The 24,044-nt window shown below is 35.9% G+C and overlaps 1 long non-coding RNA gene across 2 annotated transcripts; it reads right to left on the minus strand.

The window, feature by feature from the left end:
• Positions 1 to 1,334: 1,334 nt before the first annotated feature.
• On the minus strand, positions 1,335 to 23,519 carry LOC123811437. 2 transcript variants are annotated; one of them, XR_006784388.1, is made up of 4 exons: positions 23,238 to 23,519; positions 6,398 to 6,471; positions 5,511 to 5,603; positions 1,335 to 2,097 (listed from the first exon to the last, which is right to left on the minus strand). It is a non-coding gene; the product is annotated as an uncharacterized LOC123811437 (long non-coding RNA). The 2 variants fall into 2 exon arrangements; XR_006784387.1 differs by lacking the exon at positions 5,511 to 5,603.
• Positions 23,520 to 24,044: the final 525 nt, after the last annotated feature.

The raw sequence follows: 24,044 nt of genomic DNA on the forward strand, positions 1-24,044 counted from the left end.
CTGTGTCATATTCTTTTATAATAAACTGGTAATCTGGTAAATATACTGACTTTCTGAGTTCTGTGAGCCACTCTAACAAATTAGTTGAATGTGAGGGGTGGACTATTAGAACATTCAATTCACAGTCCATTGATCAGCAGCACAGGTAACAAAATGGACTTGTGCTTAAAATGTGAGGGTCCTGAGAGCAGCCTAGTGGGACTGAGCCCTTAACTTGTGGAATGTGATGCAGTTTCCGGTAGATGGTATCAGAATTGAATTAAAATGTAGAAAAACTAACTGGTGACCATGAATTGTCTGTTGGTGTGGAAAACTCTTACCACCACCCACATTGGAATTGTATGCAGAATCCTTTATAAAATACTCAGAGTGCCTAAGTGACAGCCAGAGGAGAAGTCCTAGAGTCAGAAAGAAAGACATAGATTGGCTCTATAAAGAAATGTCTCTTTGACAGGATATTTTACCATCAGATAAAGTAAATGGAGGGAAGATCACAGCAATAAATGCCTATATTAAAAAACAAGAAAGATCTCAAACAATCTAACTTTATACCACAAGGAACTAGAAAAACAAACTAAGCCAAAAGCTAGTAATAAATGAAATAGATACTAAAAAGACAATATGAGATCAATAAAATTTCTAAATTTTTTTCAAAGACAAACAAAATAGATAAACCTTTGACTAGATTCATCAAGAAAAACAGAGAGGACTGAAATAAATACAGAAAGAGAAGGGATTACAACTGATATCACAGAAATACAAAATATCATGAAACTACTATGAACAACTGTATGCCAACAAACTGGACAATATAAAAAATGGATAAATTCCTAAAACATCCTAAGAGTGAATCACAAAGAAACAAAATCCAAACAGACCAAGTTTTAAGGAGATTGATTCAGAAATCAAAAAGCTCCCAACAAACAAAAGGCCAGGACAAGGTGATTTCACTGGTAAATTCTATCAAAACATTTAAAGAAGATACCAATCTTTCTCCAACTCTTCCAATAAATAGAAGAGGAGGGAACACCCCCTAGTTCATTTTATAAGGCTTGCTTTACCCAGATACCCAAACCAGATAAGGACACTACAACTAAAACAACACAAAACAAAACAAAACAAAACAAAACAAAAAATACAGGCCAATATTCCCAATGAGCACAGATGCAAAAACCTTTAATAAAATATTAGCAAACTGACTTAAACAATACATTAAAAGGATCATATACCATGATCAAGTAGAATTTATTCCAGGAATGCAAAGATGGTTCAACATCTGCAAATCAATCAATGTGATATACCACATTACCAAAATGAAAGATTAAAATATGATCACCTAGTAGATACAGAAAAAGCATTTGACAAAATTCAACATCCATTTATGATAAAAACTCTGAAGTGGGTATACAGATAAAGTAAATGGCTCAGAATTCACACATACACACACTCACGCTGCAAACCTCCAATGATGGCCAAAATAAATAATAACTAAATCACTTTTATTGGGATATAGTAAGATCTATTCCCTTGGGAAATGGAACTTGGATGGAGAAATTTAAGGAAGAGTTGAGGTAACTACCACTGAGTGTCCTAGGAAAGAAACAATCATTCCTTTAGGCTCCTGAAGTATATGTACACACAGATGTCTGTACACACACACAATCATATACACACTGGAAATTAATAGGATTCATCTACATTATTCACAAAATTTGAATGTGCAAATGTATTTAATGGTTTGATAACTAAAGGACTGTGAAAGATCAACTCAAAATCATAATGAATTAAAGAACTATAATTTTTCTGCTATTTGATTGTGTTGGGTATCATGAATTTATCATATAATGAATACTTTTACCACTTTTATGTATATTGTGTGAATTGTGATATATTTAGGTACATGAAGTAGAAACCTATCTTTGTTGTTTAACCTTATAACAGAATTTTATTTTTCTCACATAACAATAAGTCTGAAGGAAGGGAATCTAGGCCCCCTTCTATGATTTTGCTCCATCATCCTCACAGTGAAGCTTTTATCTTCATGCTTGTCAAATCATGGAGGCAAAATGGTGTCTCCCTCTTCAGTTGTGCTATAGGCTAGAAAAAGAGAAAGGGACAAAAAGGGAGTCTGTATTAGAAAAACAAAAGTATTCCTAGAAGTCTCTAGCAGATCCATATTTTTATCATATTGTCTACACTTTTGTTACTCGGTCACTTCTGATTGAAATGGAGTCTATGAAGGTGAGAATTTTATGTGGGATTATGGCCAATCTGAAGAAAAAGGAGTTCTATCAGTAAGGAGGTAGTGTAGAATAGCTCTTGGGTAGGAGATTAGGGTTGTCTAATGATACATTGAACTGAGGGTGCCATGTAATCACAACCAGTATTTTTAAGCAATTTTTCCAGAGTAATGCTGAATGTCAATAACTATTCATTTTCATAATTAGGGTTTTATTTATTAGTAAGAATAAGATCATTATAGGCCATTAATGGTTTTTGTTTACTAGATTATTACATATATACAAATATATGTAATAACTAAATAACTGTATGCATATAGATATGCATACATATCTATACAATTTAAATGGTAGCTTTTTGACAACATCTAACTTCTAAATCATAAAACCTAAACTCTGAACATTTTCAATATCTGTTTCAAATAACATTTTCTTAGTGCTCACACACACATTGATTGTAGAATACCATGTCCTAAATGAATTCTTTAAGCGAAATGTGGAACACTTATTTAAGAAACTCTTCTGTGTTTTATAACTTTGATAGCCTTAATATCTAAAATTCAGTATTTGATAGACCAGTTTTTTAAGTTATTAAGATTGTTACCTCTTAAGGAATATTTTTTCTGCACTTATAAAAATATTTAATTCTGTTCTATTTTCCACTAAATTATAAATCTTAGATTCTTTGCATTTTTCAAAACCAGTTTTTAACACTGATCATCAATATGAACAAATTTTTCAATGACATCTAGGTGGCGGGGGGGAAGAAACTAAAGATAGAATATCTGTTCTAATGTGCTGTCTAAATGGTACTCAGAAATAAACATAATACCATTTTGTGAATGCAATATAATATTAATTCATAACTAAAGTAATATGATATTACAATTTTACATCTGATTTCAAATCCTCTGTGAACTCAAGTAGAATTAATTTTGTCTCATCTTACACATCTTATTGAATACATTTTTTCAAATCTAATTTTGGTCCTTTTTTTGTATTATATAACAGTCACATGCAAGAATGATAGAATATGAAATATATCACATTACACATGGGGCTTAGGTAAATACTATTTTATCAATTATAAAATGTGTAAATATTGCATATAAATACTTTACCCTTATTTGCTTGTAGCTATAGCATTTAGAAATAATATATAGAAATGAAACAGAAAATAACCAAATAAATATCTAAATTAAAAATTAAGAAAACTGTAAAACGTGCTCCACATGATACATGTATGTATATAAATGTATATTTTTTGATATATGATGTATGGATATATAAACCTATGATATTCTGAAAGAAACACATTGGCATAATGATATCAAACTTTCTTTTTTCCTCATAATGTCCTTTGAAGTATGCTCTGTGGGGTAATTATTCTCCTTTCCCTAAATAAAATCTTGGTTGGTTCCCCATAGCTATCTTAAATAATAAATCCTCCTGGTACTTTTGTCACTTAAACTGTTTTCACTTCTGAAACTGATAGGTGTAGCTAAAGTAATAATAAAAACTTCAAGCTTCATTCAAAATTAAAGCTTCTGCACTCCCCTAATCAGCTATGCAACAGAAGGCAGGCTTGTAGTATAAAGTACAGCTTGGATAGATACTCCTTTGTTTTCCCATTTTGTCTGTCGTCCTCTCCTCAGTTCCTAACTTGTACTGTTTCTGGCCATACCAGGATTCAAGATGGTGAAGGGAGAAGAGCTGAGGGCACAGGAAATCTCCCGCATGCTGGTATTTTGTGAGCTGCCGTCATTGCTCTCTGGTTTTGCAAGTGTCATAGCTGACTCTTGCTTTTTCCTTGAAGGGAGTTTTGGTTCCTTGGAGGGTTCTTCAGACCATTTACTCCTCTCCCCATTAACTGATAGGCATCTCTCACCAGCACCTGACTAGGATTTAGGTCTCAGGAGACCATCTCTCAGACTCTCTCTGTTGGGATCCTATTGCCTTTTAGGCAGCTCTTTTGGATAAAGTCATTTAAAATGACTCCAGGGTAGCTTTCACCCACATATGTGTGGTTCACACTTTCTCTATGTTTCTTAGGACCATTTTCAGTTATTACTTAAGTTACTTTTTAAAACAAAGATTTCCATGCTGTTGTCACAACTTGTATTTTTCAATGTATTCAGATGTTTTAATTAATAAAATTGAAATTAAGTTTAAACTATCACTGTCAGAGTTAATTTGAAATCATAAATACAGATCACTAAAAAAAAAACTATGATGTATAGCGAACACATTTGTTGACTGTGAAAACACTGAAGATTGTTAAAATAAGCCAATATCCTTCTCTTTCAGAAGAAAACACAAAGACTCAGTTGAGCAAGCTATTGCTGAATGGGGGACAGCAAAGTTTTATGTGATGAATTTAAAAGAGTATGCAGTCTAGGGTCAAACATGTGGGTTTGAGTCAAATCTTCACAATGTATTAGACATAAGAAGTAGACTGAGTTTAACTAGGCATGTAATGTCAGTTTATTTTTCTATGAAATGAAAATAACAGCTATAGCAATTACATTGATTAGATGATTAAAAATATAATATATATTGTATACATTCTTAATAATTGTTAATCTTGCCTTCTAACACTGGTCAGATTGTGTCCTTTTTATATTATGCTGTGGTTTCTTCTGGTGTTTACTTTCTTTTCTATGATTTCGGAAATAAAAAATAACATGAATATATGTGTATAAATATATTTTATCTTATTTTCAGGTCATTAATTATTACAATGCAATAGTGGGCAAGTGTGTGTATGATGTAGTACTATAGTAGGGATGTATGCTTTATTATAGTATATAAAACTATCAAACTGTATTTTTCTAGATAAAGTAAATGAATCAGTAACAATAAACCTCCACTTCTACTGAATTAATCTTTGGGATTAGTAAACCAAATAGAGATGCTCTGGCCCTGGCTAGTGTAGCTCAGTGGATCGAGCATGGGCTGCGAACCAAAGGGTCACCAGTTTGATTCCCAGCTAGGGCACATGCCTGGGTTGTGAGCTAGGTCCCCAGTGGAGGCCACATGAGAGGCAACCACACATTGATATTTCTCTCCTTCTCTTTCTACATCCCTTCCCCTCTCTAAAAATAAATAAATAAATAAATAAATAAATAAATAAATAAATAAATAAATACAAAAAAAATAAATAGGTTTTCAAAATTAATTGGAGAGAGACAAACCATTAGAACAAACCCCCCCCCCCCCCCGCCCTTGACATGCTGGGAGAAAACTCTATGAATTTGAATACATACTCACAGGACATAAATCTTGATTATTTTGAGGTTCACACTCCTCATCTTCTTCAAACAAGTTATCCATGTTGGTAGCCAAATGATAGTCAAGCTACTGCTAAATGAAATGGCTAGTATTGCCTCTGTAACTACTGTATTTATCCAAAGAGAGCACATTCCTATTGTTACCAAGTAGACAGTGTCACTACTTCCTTGTTTGTTTATACTCCTCTCATAAGTATTCATCCAAGATTTTGAGTACAATGAATGCCTAATATGATTTTGCCATGCAGTTAAAAATGCTTTTGTCTCCAATCTTATTTTTATTCTAACAGACTAAAAACAACACTGCAAGGGTCTACTCTATTAACATCTAGATGACAGTTCTAGAAAATGTCTCTTTTCTGCATCTAAGATTCCAAGATATGTTAGGTTTAACTGTTAAATCTATTTGGTGTGTTTTGCTCAACATCAGTATTATTTTGTAGGCCTACTTTATGTAGATAACAAATATTTTCCCCTCAAAAGTGTTAATGTGCTCATAATAAGCCAAGATTTATCTCTGCTTATGTACTTAATAGAATACATATAAATACATTTTAAATATTTCTCTGTGTATTTCTTATCTCTGTCCACTCAAAGGGACTATTAGTAATGGCTCAAAAACAGCAATAAACAAGTCAACAAGTCAAATTACCACATCTTGGGTCCTGGCTGGTGTGGCTCTGGATTGAGTGCCAGCCTGCAAACCAAAGGGTCACTAGTTCTATTCCCAGTCAGGGCACATGCCTGGGTTGTGGGTCAGGTCCCCAATAGGGGCCGTGTAAGAGGCAACCACCCACTGATGTTTCTCTCCCTTTGTTTCTCCCTCCCTTCTCCTCTAAAAATAAATAAAATCTTTTAAAAAATTACCATATCTTGGTTTCTAAATATCATTCTCCACTAAAAGGAAGAGGGCTATTTTCAGAGGAAAGGCAGAACCAGAGCTGGGGAAGAGAAAGAACAAGAAAAATTTGGAACATTTTTTTTTATATCATGAAGCAAAGAAATGTTCAAATAATCAGAAGGACATATCAAAGGGATAAGTAAACCAACCTGAAGTGGCCTCAGCAAACCAAATATTGGAAAATTTAAGCATTAATAAAAATTATTAGAAGTAAATTCTAACCCATTAGATTAAATAACAATCTAGGTTTTGCCACTGATTCAAACTTTAAAAACAATATATAGGATTAAATGTAAAAGCTTATGCATTTATTCATTAGTTTAGTTCATTCAGTAAATTTGTATCATGCCACCAATGAATTCAAAGAGAACCTGCAGTGTAAAATCCTCTCCCTGACTACAGATAAGGCCTAGAATAAATTCCAAGCACTTAGACACTTAGCAAATGCCAACATTTGGAAACTTTCTGGAGGGAAAAGCTTCAAGTATGTATTTCTGATTCTACAACTTTAATGCTATATTCTACAACTTCTCTGTCATCTCTTAAAGCATAGTGCTGTCATTGTTCCCTGACAGAAATGACCTTTGACTTGTCCTATCAAAAGGTCCTTATCCTCCTCCCATTTATCTTGCCAGAATTTCCACTTCTAGCTCCTCATCTAGCTATTCTATTCTGCTAGGCACTTAAGAGTTGGAAAAGCCATCATGTTCCAAGTTAAGGACAGTAAGTTCTAATAAACAAAATGTAATTAATGTCTCAAATACCACTCTACTACTCTAACTTAAAAAGATAAATCACAGAAAGCATGCTATTAAGTCACGATTTTTATTAAGTAGTAACTGGTAATCAATGCTAACTTAAGTAAAAGTAGACTGAAAGTCTATCATAAATAGTGATAACAGAAAAATTGAATTGAAGACTGTATGTCAAAAATTACTCAATATTTTCACAATGTTTCCATGAGTATCATTTGCATTAAATATGAATTATCATTTTTAATTTAACATTTTATTTTTCCATAAGAAAGTAATGATAAATATTCTACTGGCTATAGACTATAGCTATAATCTAGAGTTAGTTTATGGCTAATATCTTTAATAAATATATCATGGAATCTGTTCTGAAGATAAATATTACATTAGATAAGTCATAACAAGGAAAAGATATCCATTCTCTCACTTATTTAACAATGATTATTGATTACCTACTATATACATAGTACTACATACTAAATAATACTACTATTCTGGTCTATATGTACCCAAGGATAAATTAATAACATTTTTGTTTTAAAAAAACTCAGAAGTATTAAAGTAGGTATGCAAATTAGTAATTGCAGATCAGTTTATCAAGTGTAAAAGATAATGAAAAGCACAAAGATTGAGTAATTCTATAAATGGTGGGTGGAGAGAGAAGGGAAGGCTTCCTAAAAGTGGGAATGCATACAGTGAAGTTTAAAAGATGAGTCAGAGATTATCAGGCATGAATGAATGAATGAATGACAAGCTATGAAATCAAACAAACAGCATATACAATGTTATAGATTAGCGTGGATTAGCATGGTGCATAGTAGGAGTCAGGGACAATTAAATTTTAAGCAGGGTGTAATCTGTGAAAGGCCTATAGAATAATCTATGAGGTAGTATAATTTGAATGTACAAATTAATGAAAATGAAAATTACCTAGTCTCTGACATGTCAAGTTCCTTACCACCTCAGAAACTAGATACTTCCCATTCCCACTACCTGAAAAGTCCTTCCCCCAGATTTTTACACAAGTGAATACTATTCTTCATTTAAGTCCTGGTTAAAATATCACTCCCTAGGGCAAAAACATACAAATGGGATGAAGACAATCTATTCAATAAATTGTGTTGGAAAAATTGGATAGATATAGGTAAATAAATGAATCAGACCACCTTCTTATACTATATACAAGAATAAACTCCTAGAAAAAAAAATATAGGCAGTATAATCTCTGACATTTCCTAGTAATATTTTTTTTTCTGATACATGTCCTCAGGCAAGGAAAATGAAAGAAAAATAAATGAATGAGACTACATCAAACTAAAAAATTTTTACACAGCAAAGGAAACCATCAACAAAACAAAAAGACCACCGAATGAATAAGAGATTTGTCCATGATACATCTGACAAGGGTTTAATATCCAAAATTTACAAAGAACACATTCTACTTAACACCATAAAAACAAACACTCCAATTAAAAAATGGGCAGAGAACCTGAATAGATACTTCTTTAAGGAGAGGATATAGGTAGCCAATAGGCATATGAAAAGATGCTCAATATTACTAATCCTCAGAGAAATGCAAATTAAAACTATAATGAGATATCACCTTACAACTATCAGAATGGCTATTATCCATAAGTATATAAACAAAGTACTGGCTTGGATGTGGAAAAAAGTGAAACCCTGTGTACTCTTTGTGGGAATGCAGATTGGTACACCAACTATGGAAAACAGTATGACAGTATGGGAGGCCCTCAAGAAATTAAAACTAGAACTGCCTTATGACCCAATGATTCCTCTTCTGTGAATAATCTCAAGCCAAAACATTCATTTGAAAGGATATATGCACCCCTATGTTTATTGCAGTATTATCTACAATAGCCAAGCTATTGGTAGCAACCCAAGTGACCATTAATAGATGAGTGGATAAAAAAGCTGTGATACATATACACCATGGAATATTACTCTGCCATAAGAAAGAACATAATCTTACCATTTGCAACAATGTGGATGGAACTAGAAGGTATTATGCTAAGTGAAGTACTCAGAGAAAGACTACCATATTATTTCACTTATATGTGGAATGTAAAGAAGAAATAAATAGAATTAAGGAACATTCAAATACACAAAGAACTGACTGATGATTGCTGGAGGTGTAGGGGTTGGCAGTCAGGGTGAAGAAGATGAAAGGACTGGTAAGTTCAGTTTGGTACTCCCAGGACAATCACCAGGATATAAAGTACAACATATGGAATATAGTCGATAATATTGTAATGGCTATGTGTGGTTGCAGGTGGGTACTGGAAATATCAGGGGGAGCACTTTGTAAGATGTACGATTGACTACTATGCTGCATACCTGAAACTGATACAAAATAATGTCGAAAGTAGATTGTTATTGAAAAATAAAATTTAAAGTTTTTTTAAATAACATCCTAGAAGAGGCCTTTCCATAATTCTCACAACTAAAGTAGTACCACCCTACCACTTGTTAACATTCCATTTCTTTTGTTTTTAAATCAGTAGAGAGAATAGAAAGAGAATAAATATCAATTGCACAATTTCATGTAACATACCCACATTCCCTTCATGTTTAATTTCTTTACTCTTATAAACTACATTGAGAAAATCATGGAAATTTCTAAGCAGCATTTTGAAGTATGTACTCTAGGGATTGTTAGCTGGCAATCTTCCCTTTAACTTGTAATCAAGAGGTTTTATTCGCCAATGTCCATATTAGGATGACTAAAGCAGAAAACAACCTTTCAGAGATATTTGTATTATATTATCTCAAAAGGATAAGGATAAGGCTGTTGGGAACCGCCCTGACTGGTATCAGAGGCTGAAACCCCCGCCTAGGCTAAAGCTAAGGGAACGCCCCTGGAACTATAAGCCAGCAAGGAGACAAAAGCTTATCTTCCTGGCAGGAATGCTGCTTCTGCTGCTTTATTCATGACTGAACCCCCAAAAGCTTGGTCGGTTAGCCAAAGACGGGTAAGATTCCCCACGGGGGGAATGACCTAAGCCAGGCACGATCACTTTGGGAGGCCCCCCAAAAGAAGGACTTGGGGGGCTGCAGCAAAAGGGGGTGATGGACCCTCGCTCCTCGGCTTTGACATAGCCTGAGTCCTCAGCATCTGGGAAAAAACCTTGTCTCCCAGTTGCCTTAGTTCCCTTGCTCCACCTAAGCCTGAAACAATGACAGGGTGGTGCAGCTCGGTACTGAGAAGTGCGGATTCCCCAGGGTGATCAGGCCTAAGAAAGAATATGTAAATTACTGTGAAACCTTCTTTGTTTAGAATGCTCTCAGTTGAATGAGAAGGGTCTTAGGAGGAAGTTAGTTTTGTTCCTCAGTCTTACAGCTCTTTGACCCCCCAACTCAATAGACCGGCAGAGTTCTTTGTTTTCTATAGTTCCTTACTTCCCCCCTAATGAGTACTGTACTTTACCTGAATTATTATGCAAAATGAGCCTAATAAAAGCAGGTATGGACGGTAAATCAGCGCGCTCCCCACTGGGGGGGTGGCCATTTCGTCCCTACTTCCCCACAGAAACTAGTTTGTCTCTGTGCATGCTGTTATTTCTCGCGTGTTTATCGTCGAGCCATCCACAGCGTTCCGTGGTCACTGCTGGCCGGTGACCCATGCGCAACATAAGGCAAAATTATCAGGCAATATGACAAAACATAGTGAAGCATTTTAGAAAGAGCAGAAAAAATGTTTCTAGCCTTTTAAATCATATGCAAATATTCCTACTCTTGAGGAGAGATCTATATTTGTTTCCAGAGAAAAAGGCTATGAAGTAAACCTCCATTAGTACAGGGAAAACTTAAACTTCCTTTATTTGGCTTCCTGCTAAATTGAAAGCTTCAGGGAATGTGTATACATAACCATAAACTGACATACTGTAATATTATCTGGGACTTCTGGTCAAGGTGGAGGTGTAGATAAACACACTTCACCTTCTCCTGCAACCACAGAAAGAGTTAGAACTAGATTGCAAAACAAAAACCACCCAGAATTGTCAGAAATTCAACCTGTATGGAAGTCCAACAATGAAGGATTTAAAGAAGCCATATTCATCCAGATGGGTAGGAAGGGCAGAGATATGGAGACAGGTGGAGAGGTGCAGAGATGTGGTATGGTGCAGAGAGGCAGCTGTGGCAGCAAAACAGGCAGTCCCACATTCGTGTGGTAGATAAAAATCAGGAAGGATACCTTGGGAGCAAGCAACCGTAGCCCCAGACCAGACTGCATAGCCTAGGGTTCCAGTACCAGAAAGATAAATCCCCATAACTTCTGGCTATAAAAACTAGTTGTTGGGGTGGCAGAAGAAACTGTCATATTTTTCAGGTACCTCCACTAAAGGACCTGCATGGACTTAAAACATACACAGACCCTCCACCCTCTCTGTCATTTAGCATAAGGGTAATAGCTGGAAGGGTGCCAGTTGCACAGGGCAAATGCCAGGCAAACCTCCAGAAGCCAGGCATTGGCATTGTCCCCTCTCTGAGCCCTCCCCTGAAACAGAGCCACAAAGCAAGTGAAGCAGGTTGCCCCAACTTAGTGATTACCTAAGCCTCCATCCCATACAATTTACAGGTGTCTTTTCTACAATAGGCTATGCTACTAAGACAGGGAGTCAAAACAGCTCTACCTGTTAGAAACCAACACAGGGAGACTGCCAAATTGAGGAGACAAAGAAATGGGTCCAAATGAAAGAACAGAACAAAACCCCAGAAAAGAACTAAATGAAACAGAAGTAACCAACACATAAAATGCAGAGCTCAAAACACTGGTGATCAGGATGCTCATAAAACTCACTGAGTACAGCAACAAAATAAAAAAGACTCAAGTTGAAATTAAGGTTACATTATGTGAAATAAAGAAAAATCTACACTGAAACAACAGTGGAAGTGATAAAGCCAAGATTCAAATCAACAATTTGAAACATAAAGAAGTAATAGGCATTCAACCAGAACAGCAAAAAGAAATAAGAATTCAAAAAAACAAGGATAATATAAGGAGCCTCTGAGACATCTCCAAATGTACCAATATCCAAATCACAGGGATGCCAGAAGGAGAAGAGTAAGAGTAAGAAATTAATAACTTATTTGAAAAAAAGAAAACTGCTCTAATTTGGTGAAAGAAATAGATATACAAGTCCAGAAAGCACAGAGAGACCCAAACAAGTTGGACTTAGAGAGGACCACACCAAGACACACCACAGTTAAAATGTCAAAGACTAAAAATAAAGAGAGAATCTTAAAAGCAGCAAGAGAAAAACAGATAATTACCTTCAAAGGAGTTCCCATAAGACTGTCAGTTGATTTCTCAAAAGAAACTTCTCAGGCAAGAAGGGACTGACAAGTATTCAAAGTGATGAAAAGCAAAGATCTATGACCTAGATTACTCTATCCAGCAAAGCTTTCATTTAGAATGGAAGGGCAGATGAAGTGCTTCCCAGACAGAGTAAAGCTAAAGGAGTTCATCATCACCAAGCCATTATTACATGAAATGTTAAAGGGACTTAAGAGAAGGAAGAAGATCAAAACTAGGACCATTAAAATGGTAACAAATTCACAACTATCAACAACTGAATCTACAAAAAAAAACAAAGCAAACAACCAGAACAGGAACAGAATCACAAATATGGAGATCATTTGGAGGGTTATCATCTGGGAGGGGCAAAGGGGAGAATGGGGAAAAAGATGCAGGGATTAAGAAGCATAATTGGTAAGTACAAAATATGCAAGGGAAGGTTAAGAATAGTATAAGAAATTAAGAAGCCAAAGAACTTATATGCACAACCCAAGGACATGGACTAAAGGGGGTATTGCTGGTGGTACTGGGTAGAGGGGGGTAAAGGGAGAAAAATTGGGACAACTAAAATAGCATAACCAATAAAATATATTTAAAAATAAAATATCTTCTGAGCTTAAAGAGGAAAATGTAGTATGTTTGTTCTCCTTAAGGTCTGCAAAGTGTTTCAATGAGTCCCTAAATTCTTGCAGTCGCATACTCAAAAAGACTGTATATAGGAGCCTTTTCCTCTTCAGTACCTATTGGTATTAAATAAAGAAAATATTTCCTTATTTCTAGTTCTCCTATCCAGATACTGTTGACAATGTAAGTAAAATTTTAAATACTGCCTAAAGTGAAAATCAAAATTGCATTATATTAAAATATGTCCTCCAAATCTTGAAATTTTAGTAAAATGTCAGTCACTATACTATAAAAGACTTTAATACATGCAAATATTTAACTAAGACTCAAAATTAGCCCTGGCTGGTGTAGCTCAGTGGATTGAGCGCAGGCTGCGAACCAGGCATCGCAGGTTCGATTCCTAGTCAGGGTACATGCCTAGGTTGCAGGCCATAACCCCCAGCAACCGCACATTGATGTCTCTCTCTCTCTTTCTCTCTCCCTTTCCTCTCTAAAAATAAATAAATAAAATCTTTAAAAAAACTCAAAACTAAATGAAATTTGTTTAAATCTTGACCATACATAACTCATATTGAGCAATATTACAACTAAGTAAAATATTTATAATATTCCTTAAATAACATGACCTAAAATTTATCACATTTATATAAAATTTTGAATTGTATCATATTTATTATTCAAAATATATTTTATTTAGACAAATTATTGTACATTAAAGATATTAAATTTGAATTATAAATCTACAGTATTAAAGTTGTGGTAGTGGTCTTAATATATCTGATAGTTTTAGGGTCAATGAATTATTAAAGAAAAGTCTTAGAAGATGTTTTGGAAAAGGACCAGGAGTGATCCTACAAAATTAATGAGGCAATGATGGGAGCAGTTGATTGGAAGAACTTATATTAAATACTGAGTGCTCACGAGAGGGAAGTAATAAGCCTATTATGTACATTCTTCTAAGGCCAGATGTGGAGAATGTGTTAAAAGAATATTTGCAAACTGAAGCATCACTTTAAGGTATTAAACGGAATGATGGGAACCTGGTCTTTCAGTATTCATTGTGGATACATAAAAAGCATTGATGACATTAATGACTAATGATTAAGTTAACATGGTCCCACAACAAGTCATGTTTTATAAATAAAAATGTGCATTTATTTGACTTGTTCCTTATCAAGCTATGCTAGCTTTATGTTATCAATTCTTTCTCTTGATGTCCTAATTTTTATAGTCTATAGTTTATGAAGTAAATCTCCTCTTTGGAAAATCATGGTAGCTTTGCTTTTCACCCATCTTCTACTGAATCCCTTAATGTTCAATTTTCTTTAGAGATTATAGAAAATAGCTTGCCAAACTTCCTGATTCTTTTATTGCCCTTGGACCTAACTGAGAGAACTTAGAAGATTAAATTCCCCTAAAGCAATTAAAAGATTTTGAATTATCCCATGACTCATCTTAAACTTCAATTTTCTCTTAAAAAAATTTACCATCCCTTTTTCACATTTAAAATTACTCTCCTTGATAGATAAAATGTTATATAGTTGTCTTAATACTTTAATACCTTCCCAGACAGCAAACTTCTTGCTGTTCTTGATGTTTTAATATACATTTTAAATTTGGGTTTAGTTTATTAGCATCAATTAATTCTGTGCTTAATTTAATAGCTACAGTTGACCCTTTCAGATTCATTTTAGTTATGTCTTCATTTTTTCTACTATTGTATTTTCCTTCATTCATTCCATTTCTGTGAGAAGTGCAACCATGAAGTCATGCTCTCATGATTCAGCCTAGCAGTATGGCTGAGATATGACTAGAATGTTCAGTACAAAGCAAGAAGAAATGTGATGAAAAGTACCACGTAGCATTTCTTAAGAGTTCATCAGATAAGATTACTTTCAGCCAATTATGTATAAATAAAAAAATTTACATAAAAGGGTTACTTAAGTTGGACTTTCAAAGAATCCCTTATCCAATCAAATGGTTTAGCTTCAATGGATCTATAAACTACATGAAATGATATATGATATTTGGAAGAAGCATGTATATATGCATTTGTGGTAGAGGGAAAAGGGTGGGATGAGATCACTAGTATTTATTATATTCTGAAAGATATCCATAGCATTTAAAATGGTTAAAAGCAAATCATACCATACAGAACAGTATTTGGAGAGGTTTGCAAAATTATTAAAACTAGTGTGTTTAGGATTACATTCTCATTGCAACCAAATGTTCATCAGCATTTTTTATTTCTCAATAATCTGGATGAGGAAACATAATGAACTTTTCTTTGAATTTTTTGAAATATGCTTTTCTTAAAGACTTGAAAACAAATCTGACAATTCCTTACTGCTTCAAAATAGAATATGTTCACTTTCTTTCCATAACTTTCTTTCCACTTACAAGATTTTCCACTGACAAAAATTAAGCCCATGATAATATTATACCTTTGTTGCTTCTTTTACTTCTTTGTAATAAAAAATGACAACTCATTTTAAATCAATAACAAAATGATTAGAAATAACAGACAGGATTATAATATGGGCAGTACACATCTTATTAAAAATACATGTAGAATGCTCTGAGTTTGTTTTAAAATTTATAATGGAAATTGATGGAAAACAGAAGACATACAATAAGAAGAGTTTTAGAGAAAAAAGAAAAATTAAGATGCACATTTGCAAAACAAGGAATAATATGAAATAATACAAGAAGTTAGAAAGGTAAGAGATAAGTAGTGTTTTAGAGATAGAATTTTCCATATAGATAGAATTTTCTGTACTGATGAATGCATGAAAAAATAGTAAGCTGGTTTTAAAAGATTTAGAGTCACAAAGTAGAAAGTGACAGTAACTGAACACAAGTAAAAAGAGGGGTATAGATATAGCTACTTTATGGCATGAACTTGAAGTACTGGAATTTTTGAAGTATTTAAAAGATCTAGTAAGAAAAGCCTGAGGTATAAAAGGTATGAGTATCTTTTTGAGATTAGTAGATTGTGAACTGATGATAAAAGATTGACAGGTACTGAATAAGTAAATGTCAAAAAATAAAAATGAAAGATAAATCCAGATACTGACATTCAAGTATGACTACATTAACAGTGCATAAAAAAAAGTACATTTCCAGATCCAAATACAATATTTTTGTTGTATTTTATGCAATATGTTGAGTAAGGTAACAAAAGCATAAAGATGTCTTAACCCATTATTATCTATATAAAAGACTGCAATGATTTTAAAGTAAAAAAAATATTTTCATGGTTTCTTGAGCTGGTCAAATTCCTCTACATGTTGTGAACTCTGTAGTTTAGATAGAGCAATGATTTAAATGATTTTGCAGTTCTCTTTTCCCACTTTGTATATCCTTCATGCCCATGAATTTCACACAAAGAGTTACATTAAAAGCTTTCTAGCAACTAAAATGATCTAATACTCTCATATATTTAAATAGTCAAATTTTGCCTATTCCCAGATTATTTGCACAGGTCTAGGCCACTGGCAGTGGTGTTTGAGAGTAAGTTCCTGAGCTGCAGAGATGTTGGACAATATATTTCCTCTCAATACTAAGACTGATACTAAAAATAATAAGATAGCTCTGTGAAATGCAGGAGCACAATCGATGAATATTAATTCCAGACTAAGATATAAGAGTTTTGGCCTTCCAATGCTAATTTAATTGATATAAACCTCAAAATTACAATCACTAAAATATTTTGTATTTTGAGGTAAAGAAGATTTAGCACTATAGTGTAATTTGATAAAATACCAAATAAAATATACACAATTCTGTGTATGTGTATGGAGGACCCTAAGACCCTAAACCTTGTATTAAGTAAAATCAAGAGGGCTGGTTTCTCAATACAGATCCTTACCTTGGAATACAGTTACCCTCACTGATCTTTCCTCTCCTCTCTGCCTCTTAAATATGTTATAAACCAGGGTTCAGTATTTTTCTCCTTTCACAGTTTGCATTCTGTAGGGAAGGATGAAGAGTCCCTACATCTGTGTCTATCTGCAGCTCAAACTTTCTCCAGGACTTGGGCTTGTATTCCCAGTCACTGGACTTAAGTTCTGCACATCCAAAGTCACTGAACTTGAGCAAGAAACCACCAAACAGACATGGCAAATCCTTCTGGAACATAACTTAAGCAGTTTGGGGAAGGTGCCATGTTTTATATCCGTATAAATATGTTCTGCTACAGACTAGAATCTAAAATCCAAATGAATTTTTAAATGATAACTAGAGACTTTAAATAAGATTATTTTTGGTCTGAGGGTGTATCATTAGAGGTATCTAGATAGAACAGTCTGAGAAGCTCTGCATTATGCTAAATAAATGTACCTTATAAATATAGGTTAGCATTTTTGGGAGAAAACTGTAGCAGAAGTAGGAAGAAGTTTAATAACTGAAAAATGACGGAGTGGGTCAAGTTTATCCTCTACCAACACTGTTACCACTACTACCACCTCTCAGACCATCATAAACTCTTGAAGAATCTGGCTTCCTTTCTTAACCTTACATTCATGGCTAAGTATATTGTCTTTTCTTTATCAATATGTGCTCTTCTGCATTCCACTCTTTTAAGATATTAGCATGGGTATAAAGAGATAATCATTTAAGACTAAAGATAAAAATTCATATTAAGGTGGTGGTCATATAATAAAATTTTACACACCATTATTTTTCACATATCTGTCATTAGGCAGAATTCTGCTGAGCATATAAATTGTGCCAGAGAATGTGCAATGTGATAAGAATGCAAAGGTGAATAAATTAAAAAAACAAAAAGCCTGCCCATTCTTCTATGGAAGACAGACTTCAAAAAACAATTAAATGAATTAGAAACCATGTTTCCACAAGGGTACATGGAGACATAAAGGTCAGTTTCATGTGTGTTGGAAGGATAAGAGTCAGAAAAGGCTTTGAGAGAAGGTGACTCTAGAGGTATGTCTAAGCGAGTCAGCAGGTATAAACCATACAAACAGAGAGGGTTGCATTTCAGGCAAACCGAGAACCATGAAATGTATTAGTAAGCCAAGGAAACAAAGCAATTCAGGATGAATAAAAGAAAGGATTGTAAGAGAAAAGGAAGACTCAGGCCTGACTTTGAGTAGGATGCTGGATCAGATGCCCCAAGTTACAAACATGGTAGGTGACTGTACTTCTTTACCTTGATCTGAACATCAAAATTCAATTTTGAAATTTCTGCCTTTAATTATATTCCAAAAGGCCTATAATAGATATTGTAAAGGGGGCTCCTTTCATTCATCTTTGTCTTAGAAGACCTACATGAGCTGGGTTGCTCCAGGATCCAATCCCAGTGGGTATATGGAAAGAAATAGCTAAAGTTAGGAAGGAGGCAGAGGAGGATAAAAGCAAGATAAAGAATTTGGACTCTGCTGTGTATTTAATGGGCAGCACTACAGGACTTTTCTTTATCTTGAAGGGAGAGTTTTCAAAAGTTCTCTCAGGTAACACAACAGAGGTTTCTGACACAAAATGCAGAGATAATATGCAGTAGTGATGTTGACAATCTGACTAAATGTAAACTAAAATGTAAACAGTGAGGATAATGACTACATGGTATCCTAAAATACTGTAAAAGACAGAATGCCTTCTCCAAAGATGTCCAGGTTTTACTCTCTGGAAACTGTGCTTATGTTATGTTACATGGCAAAGGGAAATTAAAGCTACAGATGGAACTAAGATTGTTAATCAGCCTACTTTAAAATAGGGAGATTACCTGGGCAGAGCTGATATAATCAGAGTCCTGAAATGTGGAGGAGGAAGGTAGGAGAGTCAGTGTCAGAGTGATGGAATGTGAACAGACTTGATCTGCTGTTGCTGATTTTGAAGACAGAGGAAGGGGGCCACAAATCAGAGTTCAGGTGGCCTTTAAGAGCAGGAAAGTGCAAGAAAGAGAATTCTCTCCTAGAGACCCAGAAGAAACGTAGTCCCTCCTGTTCTTAACTGTAGCCCAGCAAGACTTATTTTGGACTTTTGACCTCTACAACTGTAGATAACAAATTTGTGTTGTTTTAAATTACCAAGTTTGTGGTAATTTTTTATAGAAGAGGGAAAAATACAAATACCCCATTCAACCTTAGGACAAAGAAAGCCCTTGATTAAAAATCTCATTGAACATTTACACTCTCTGCTAAAATGTGGGAAATGTCTTTTTACTTTTGGTCAGGTAGGTCTCATCCTTTATGTTTTTCCTAGATGGGGCATACCATATTTTGGTCTTATTGCCCATGGTTCCTTATTCTTTCTATCCAAACACTTAAAGACCTTATAGGGATACAATAATCTGTTGATTAATCAATTGATGACTTTTGTGCCCTTTTCTGTTCAGATAGTTAATTTAAAATCACTCAGTTTTAGGTACTTTAAAATGTAATACTGCATTAGAAGTAGGAGCTTTAGAGTCACACAGACGTAGATCAAATCACAACTCCACACCTTAATGGTAGAGTGCCTTTGAGCAATTTAAAATACCTAAACTTTTTCCTTATCTGTAAAAAGAAATATAATATTGTAGGTCAGGAACCCCAGAATCACACACTCGAGATGAGCATTGTGTGTGATTTATTAGGAAATACTTCTGCAAAAAAAAATGCATATGTTACCAGATTAAGCAAGAGAGGAAAGGAAGGGAGTTCAGGCAAAATGCTGACAACAGCTTGATCCTGCCAGGAAGCACTGAGTATTCTAGAGGCAATAGGACTGGGCTTTTATATTCCATAGGGCAGTTCTTGGGAAAGGTTCACTGGGAAGAAAGTTAACTCCCAGGTGGTTCTCTCTGGCTCTGGGTGCCTGAAGGCTAAGTGAGTCCAGGAGCCTTTGGGCAATCTTCAAGGAGAGTCTCAGGGGATGGCCTATGAGAAATAAAAGAACACAGAAGCTGGGGGTAGGGCACCCGGACAAAATCTAAGGGATTCAAGAAGTGGAGTGCCCCACAAGTATCCACCTCATAGAACTTTTCTAAAGATTGAATGCACTCATGCTTTTCTTTTTTGAGCTTTTATGATTCTTAAAATATTTTTCTTTTGGAATAGCGTGCAATATCCACTGCCATGTTCTGCATATAGAGTGCTCAGCAATGAAATAATTCTTTCTTGACACAAGCATCAAACCCAGAAAGCATAAAGGAGACAAAATAAAAATATCGTAAATATGAAGGATGCCAGAAGAGCAAACAACTGAATTAGTCTAAATCTAACACTTGAAAATGTTTGTAATTTTAGTTGTATTTTTCATATAGCTGGAAACTTGAACTACTTCAGAATACAAACTGTTTTTATCTCTGAAAAGCTAGTCAAAGACAACCAACCAACCAACCAATAATATATTTATTTGATGACAACAAATCTTGGTGAAAATGCTGTTTTTACCCCCAGGAAATAATATAAGTATCCAGAATGCATGCAATTTTTTTCTTAAAATGTCTCCTTCTTCTTTATTACTCTCTGTTCCTATACTGATAATTAACATCATTAATTGTGATAGCACTTTACAGTTTTAAAGTGCATTCACATTTAAGTGCATTTAAATGTTTCCAAATTTTACATGGCCCTGACCAGTGTGACTCAATTAGTTGTGTGTCATCCCACAAAGCAAAAGGCTGCTGGTTCAATTCCTGATCAGATCACATGCCTGGGTTCTGGGTTTGGTCCCCAGTTGGAGCACATATGAGAGGGAGTAGATCGCTGTTTCTCTCTTTTTTTTATAAGTTTTTAAAAAATTTTTAAAAGATTTTATTTATTTATTTTTAGAGAGGGAAGGGAGGGAGAAAGAGAGAGAGAAACATCAATGTGTGGTTGCTGGGGGCCTCTGCCTGCAACCAAGGCATGTATCCTGACTGGGAATCAAACTTGAGATACTTTGGTTTGCAGCCCGCACTCAATCCACTGAGCTACGCCAGCCAGGGTGCTGCTTCTCTTTCACATCAATATTTTCCCCCATCTCTTTTTCCTTCTCATCCCCTCTCTCTAAAATAAACAGATAAATAAGTAAATATATAAATAAAATATTTTTAAAATTTACATGATCCTTACAAATCTTTGTCATATATATTCCCACTTCCTTTTTACAAATGAGGCAACAAGCTTTGTGAGTTTAAGTGACTTAGTTAAGGTTGCACAGCTAAAGATAGGATGCCAACTTCTGACTCCCATGATAGTGTTCTACTGTTTAGCCTTGTATCAGTCAAGGTTCAGTCAGGAATCAGAAATCACACCATAATTGGAACAAAGGACATTTAATATAAAAAAATATTATTACCTACTAAAAGCAGAGTAACTACTAAAAGAAGAGATCACTGAAGCATTTAGGAATAACCAATTTAGGGAACAGCCATGAACTCCAGGGTGGTAGGATAGTATTCAATGAACAAGTAACTTAGAAGAATCACACCCCCACTCCCATCCCTATCCTGCAGCCTAGAATGAGAGACAGACCTCATTGGAGATAATGTGCCTATGTCCCACTTGATGGCCAAGAAATTTGTTGGGGTGTTACAGACTGGGCTGGCCAGCTCAGGTGCCAGTGAAACTTGCTAGGAAACTACCCATTGGGATGCCAGCAAGGCTTACTGGTAAGACAAACACTAAGGAACTGTTCAAACTTACTGGAGGATGTGAAACACTGGTTTCTTGCACACTAGTGGCCAGAAAGCACACACTAACCACCACACCACAGAAGCAAAAAGAAAAGCACTAGAAGAAGAGAAGTCCCCTTTATATGTAGTGTCCCTCTAGCACCTTCTACTGAGTAGGCCTAATACTATTAAACCAACTAACAACAAAGAAATGTTTATAGGTTCTAGTTCTAATAACACAATTCAGGACAAATGAAATGAATTAGGAGCTGAGAAGCATTCAGTTAACTAATAATACACTTCCATGACTCTCCTGGGTTCTTGAGGGTAAAATGCTTTTATTCCTAACTCCTGATCCTTTTGTTTTTGTTTATCCTAATTACCCCTACAATAAAATTGAGACGAAACCTTTGGGGACACTATGTACTAATTGCTGGTGTGACACATTGTAAGTGCATGGGGAGAGAAACAATGCAGTGACTGAGACCAGGTCTGGAATCAAAAAACTTGGGTCTGATTATTTGCTTTGCCATTGACTAAATTTGCAGCCTTCTCAATTTTCTCATCTGTCAAATGGAATGATAACACTATCTACCTTATTAAGATATCAGGAGAAATGAACATGTAAAGCCTATGGGACAACAGCAAGCACGTAGTTAGAAATTGATTAACTATTAGCATCAGCCACACGTGTTAGTCTGTAATTAGTGTTTAAAAATACTTATTTAGTTCTCATTACTAACTTCCACTTAGGATTGTGTCTCATAATGCTAAAAGTCAACTTCCTTGGGTCAGTCTGGGCTATGCTAGAAAAAGTCTTGTGTACTCCTGGGCATTATCTGCCACTCTGTTTTCAGATCCTGGCACTTCCCCTGGCTTAGTGAATAATCCCCATCAGTCGCAGCCAACTCACAGGGGATCTGTTTTCTCAAGTGAAAAAAGACACGGTTAAACAAATCATCTTTGTTTCAGATCTTTTCCAGTTCTGACTAAATTTAATCCCACTTTTCCCCAAATAATGAGTTATATTTGAGAGGGAAAAGGAAGGAAATTAACATTTTAAGTGCTACCCACCTGAGTCAGGCAAGCACTTTGCATGCATTAACCTGATTTCATCCTCATCACTTGCCTATCAGATTAGTACTTCTAACCCTATTAAACAAATCAGGAAACTGAGGCTCAGAAAGGTCAAGCAATATACTTAAGATCAAGCTCTTGGTGAGAAACAGAGCCTGCATTCTAATCTGGCCTTTCTGTACCACTTGCCTCCCACACTATCTTCCTATCAGACATCAAGATTCCTAACCGAAAAAGTATTTTTCATGCTTTGTTTTAAAGATGTGAGTAGGTGTGCGACATTTTTTTTGTCTTAAACGTATCATTTGAAAGTAGAACAAGTGAAATTCATTTACCGATTACAAGAATGTCTAAAACCTCGCCTAACACCTCACAGGAAATTCGCGGTTGAGTCAAAGTCAGCAGCCCTCTTGCATCCTTGCGCCCCTTGTCCTCACCTCTCTTCCAGGTTGAAAACTTGGTGAAGGGAAAGGAGCCCGGTGGTGGGACAGCGAGCCCAGTTCCAGCCCCTATTTGGCCGCTAGATTTCCCTCGGAGCCTTCTTTTCCTTCTCTGTAGCAGGAGGTTCTCGGGCCAGGTGATCTTAAGGTTTCTTCCCAAGCTACAAGCCCAAGTCTGAGGGCTTCCCCGGATCCAGGCGTACCCCTGCCGGCGCCGCCGCAATTCCCGGGCTACACTCAATTTCTCTGGGGAGGCTGCTCCCTGCACGGCGCCGCAACAACCCCGATCTCCCCCCCCCCGCCCCCACACTATCCTGCAGCTCCTTTCTTTCCCCAACTCCGCCCTGCCTTCAGTCCTCGCCCCAGCGCGAAGCACGGGCTGGGCCAGTCCCCGGGAAAGGGATGCTGCATGCCACTACGCCCTCCGGCGTCAGGGTACCCGGCCTGCAGTTCTCTAACTTTCCGCTCCTCTGAGGGGGAATTTTGAGAACTCTGCCACGAGTCTGACTGAAAATATGAAAAGACTAAGTCCTTTCAAACTGCAGCCTCCTACGCCTGCCTCCCCCGGCTCCCAGTGCCCAGGCCTCTCCCGCAGTTCCACTGCGGGCCCGCAGACAGGTCTCACTGCAGGATCCCGCGCCAGGGGGCGGGCGGCGCACCAGCAGTAGCGCCAGCAACGGGTCGCGCTCAAATCCAGGTCTCGCCGTTTTCCTCCCGCCCAGCCTGCGCCTGGGCTTCACGGTGTCCTCTCGGCGCTGCAGCCTAGCTCACCCTTCAGCAGCTGTGATACTGAAGAAAGGTCCG

Source organism: Phyllostomus hastatus, unplaced genomic scaffold (genome assembly GCF_019186645.2).
Source record: "Phyllostomus hastatus isolate PE091 unplaced genomic scaffold, TTU_PhHast_1.1 phas_scaffold_78, whole genome shotgun sequence".
In the NCBI taxonomy this organism is placed as follows: Eukaryota; Metazoa; Chordata; class Mammalia; order Chiroptera; family Phyllostomidae; genus Phyllostomus; species Phyllostomus hastatus.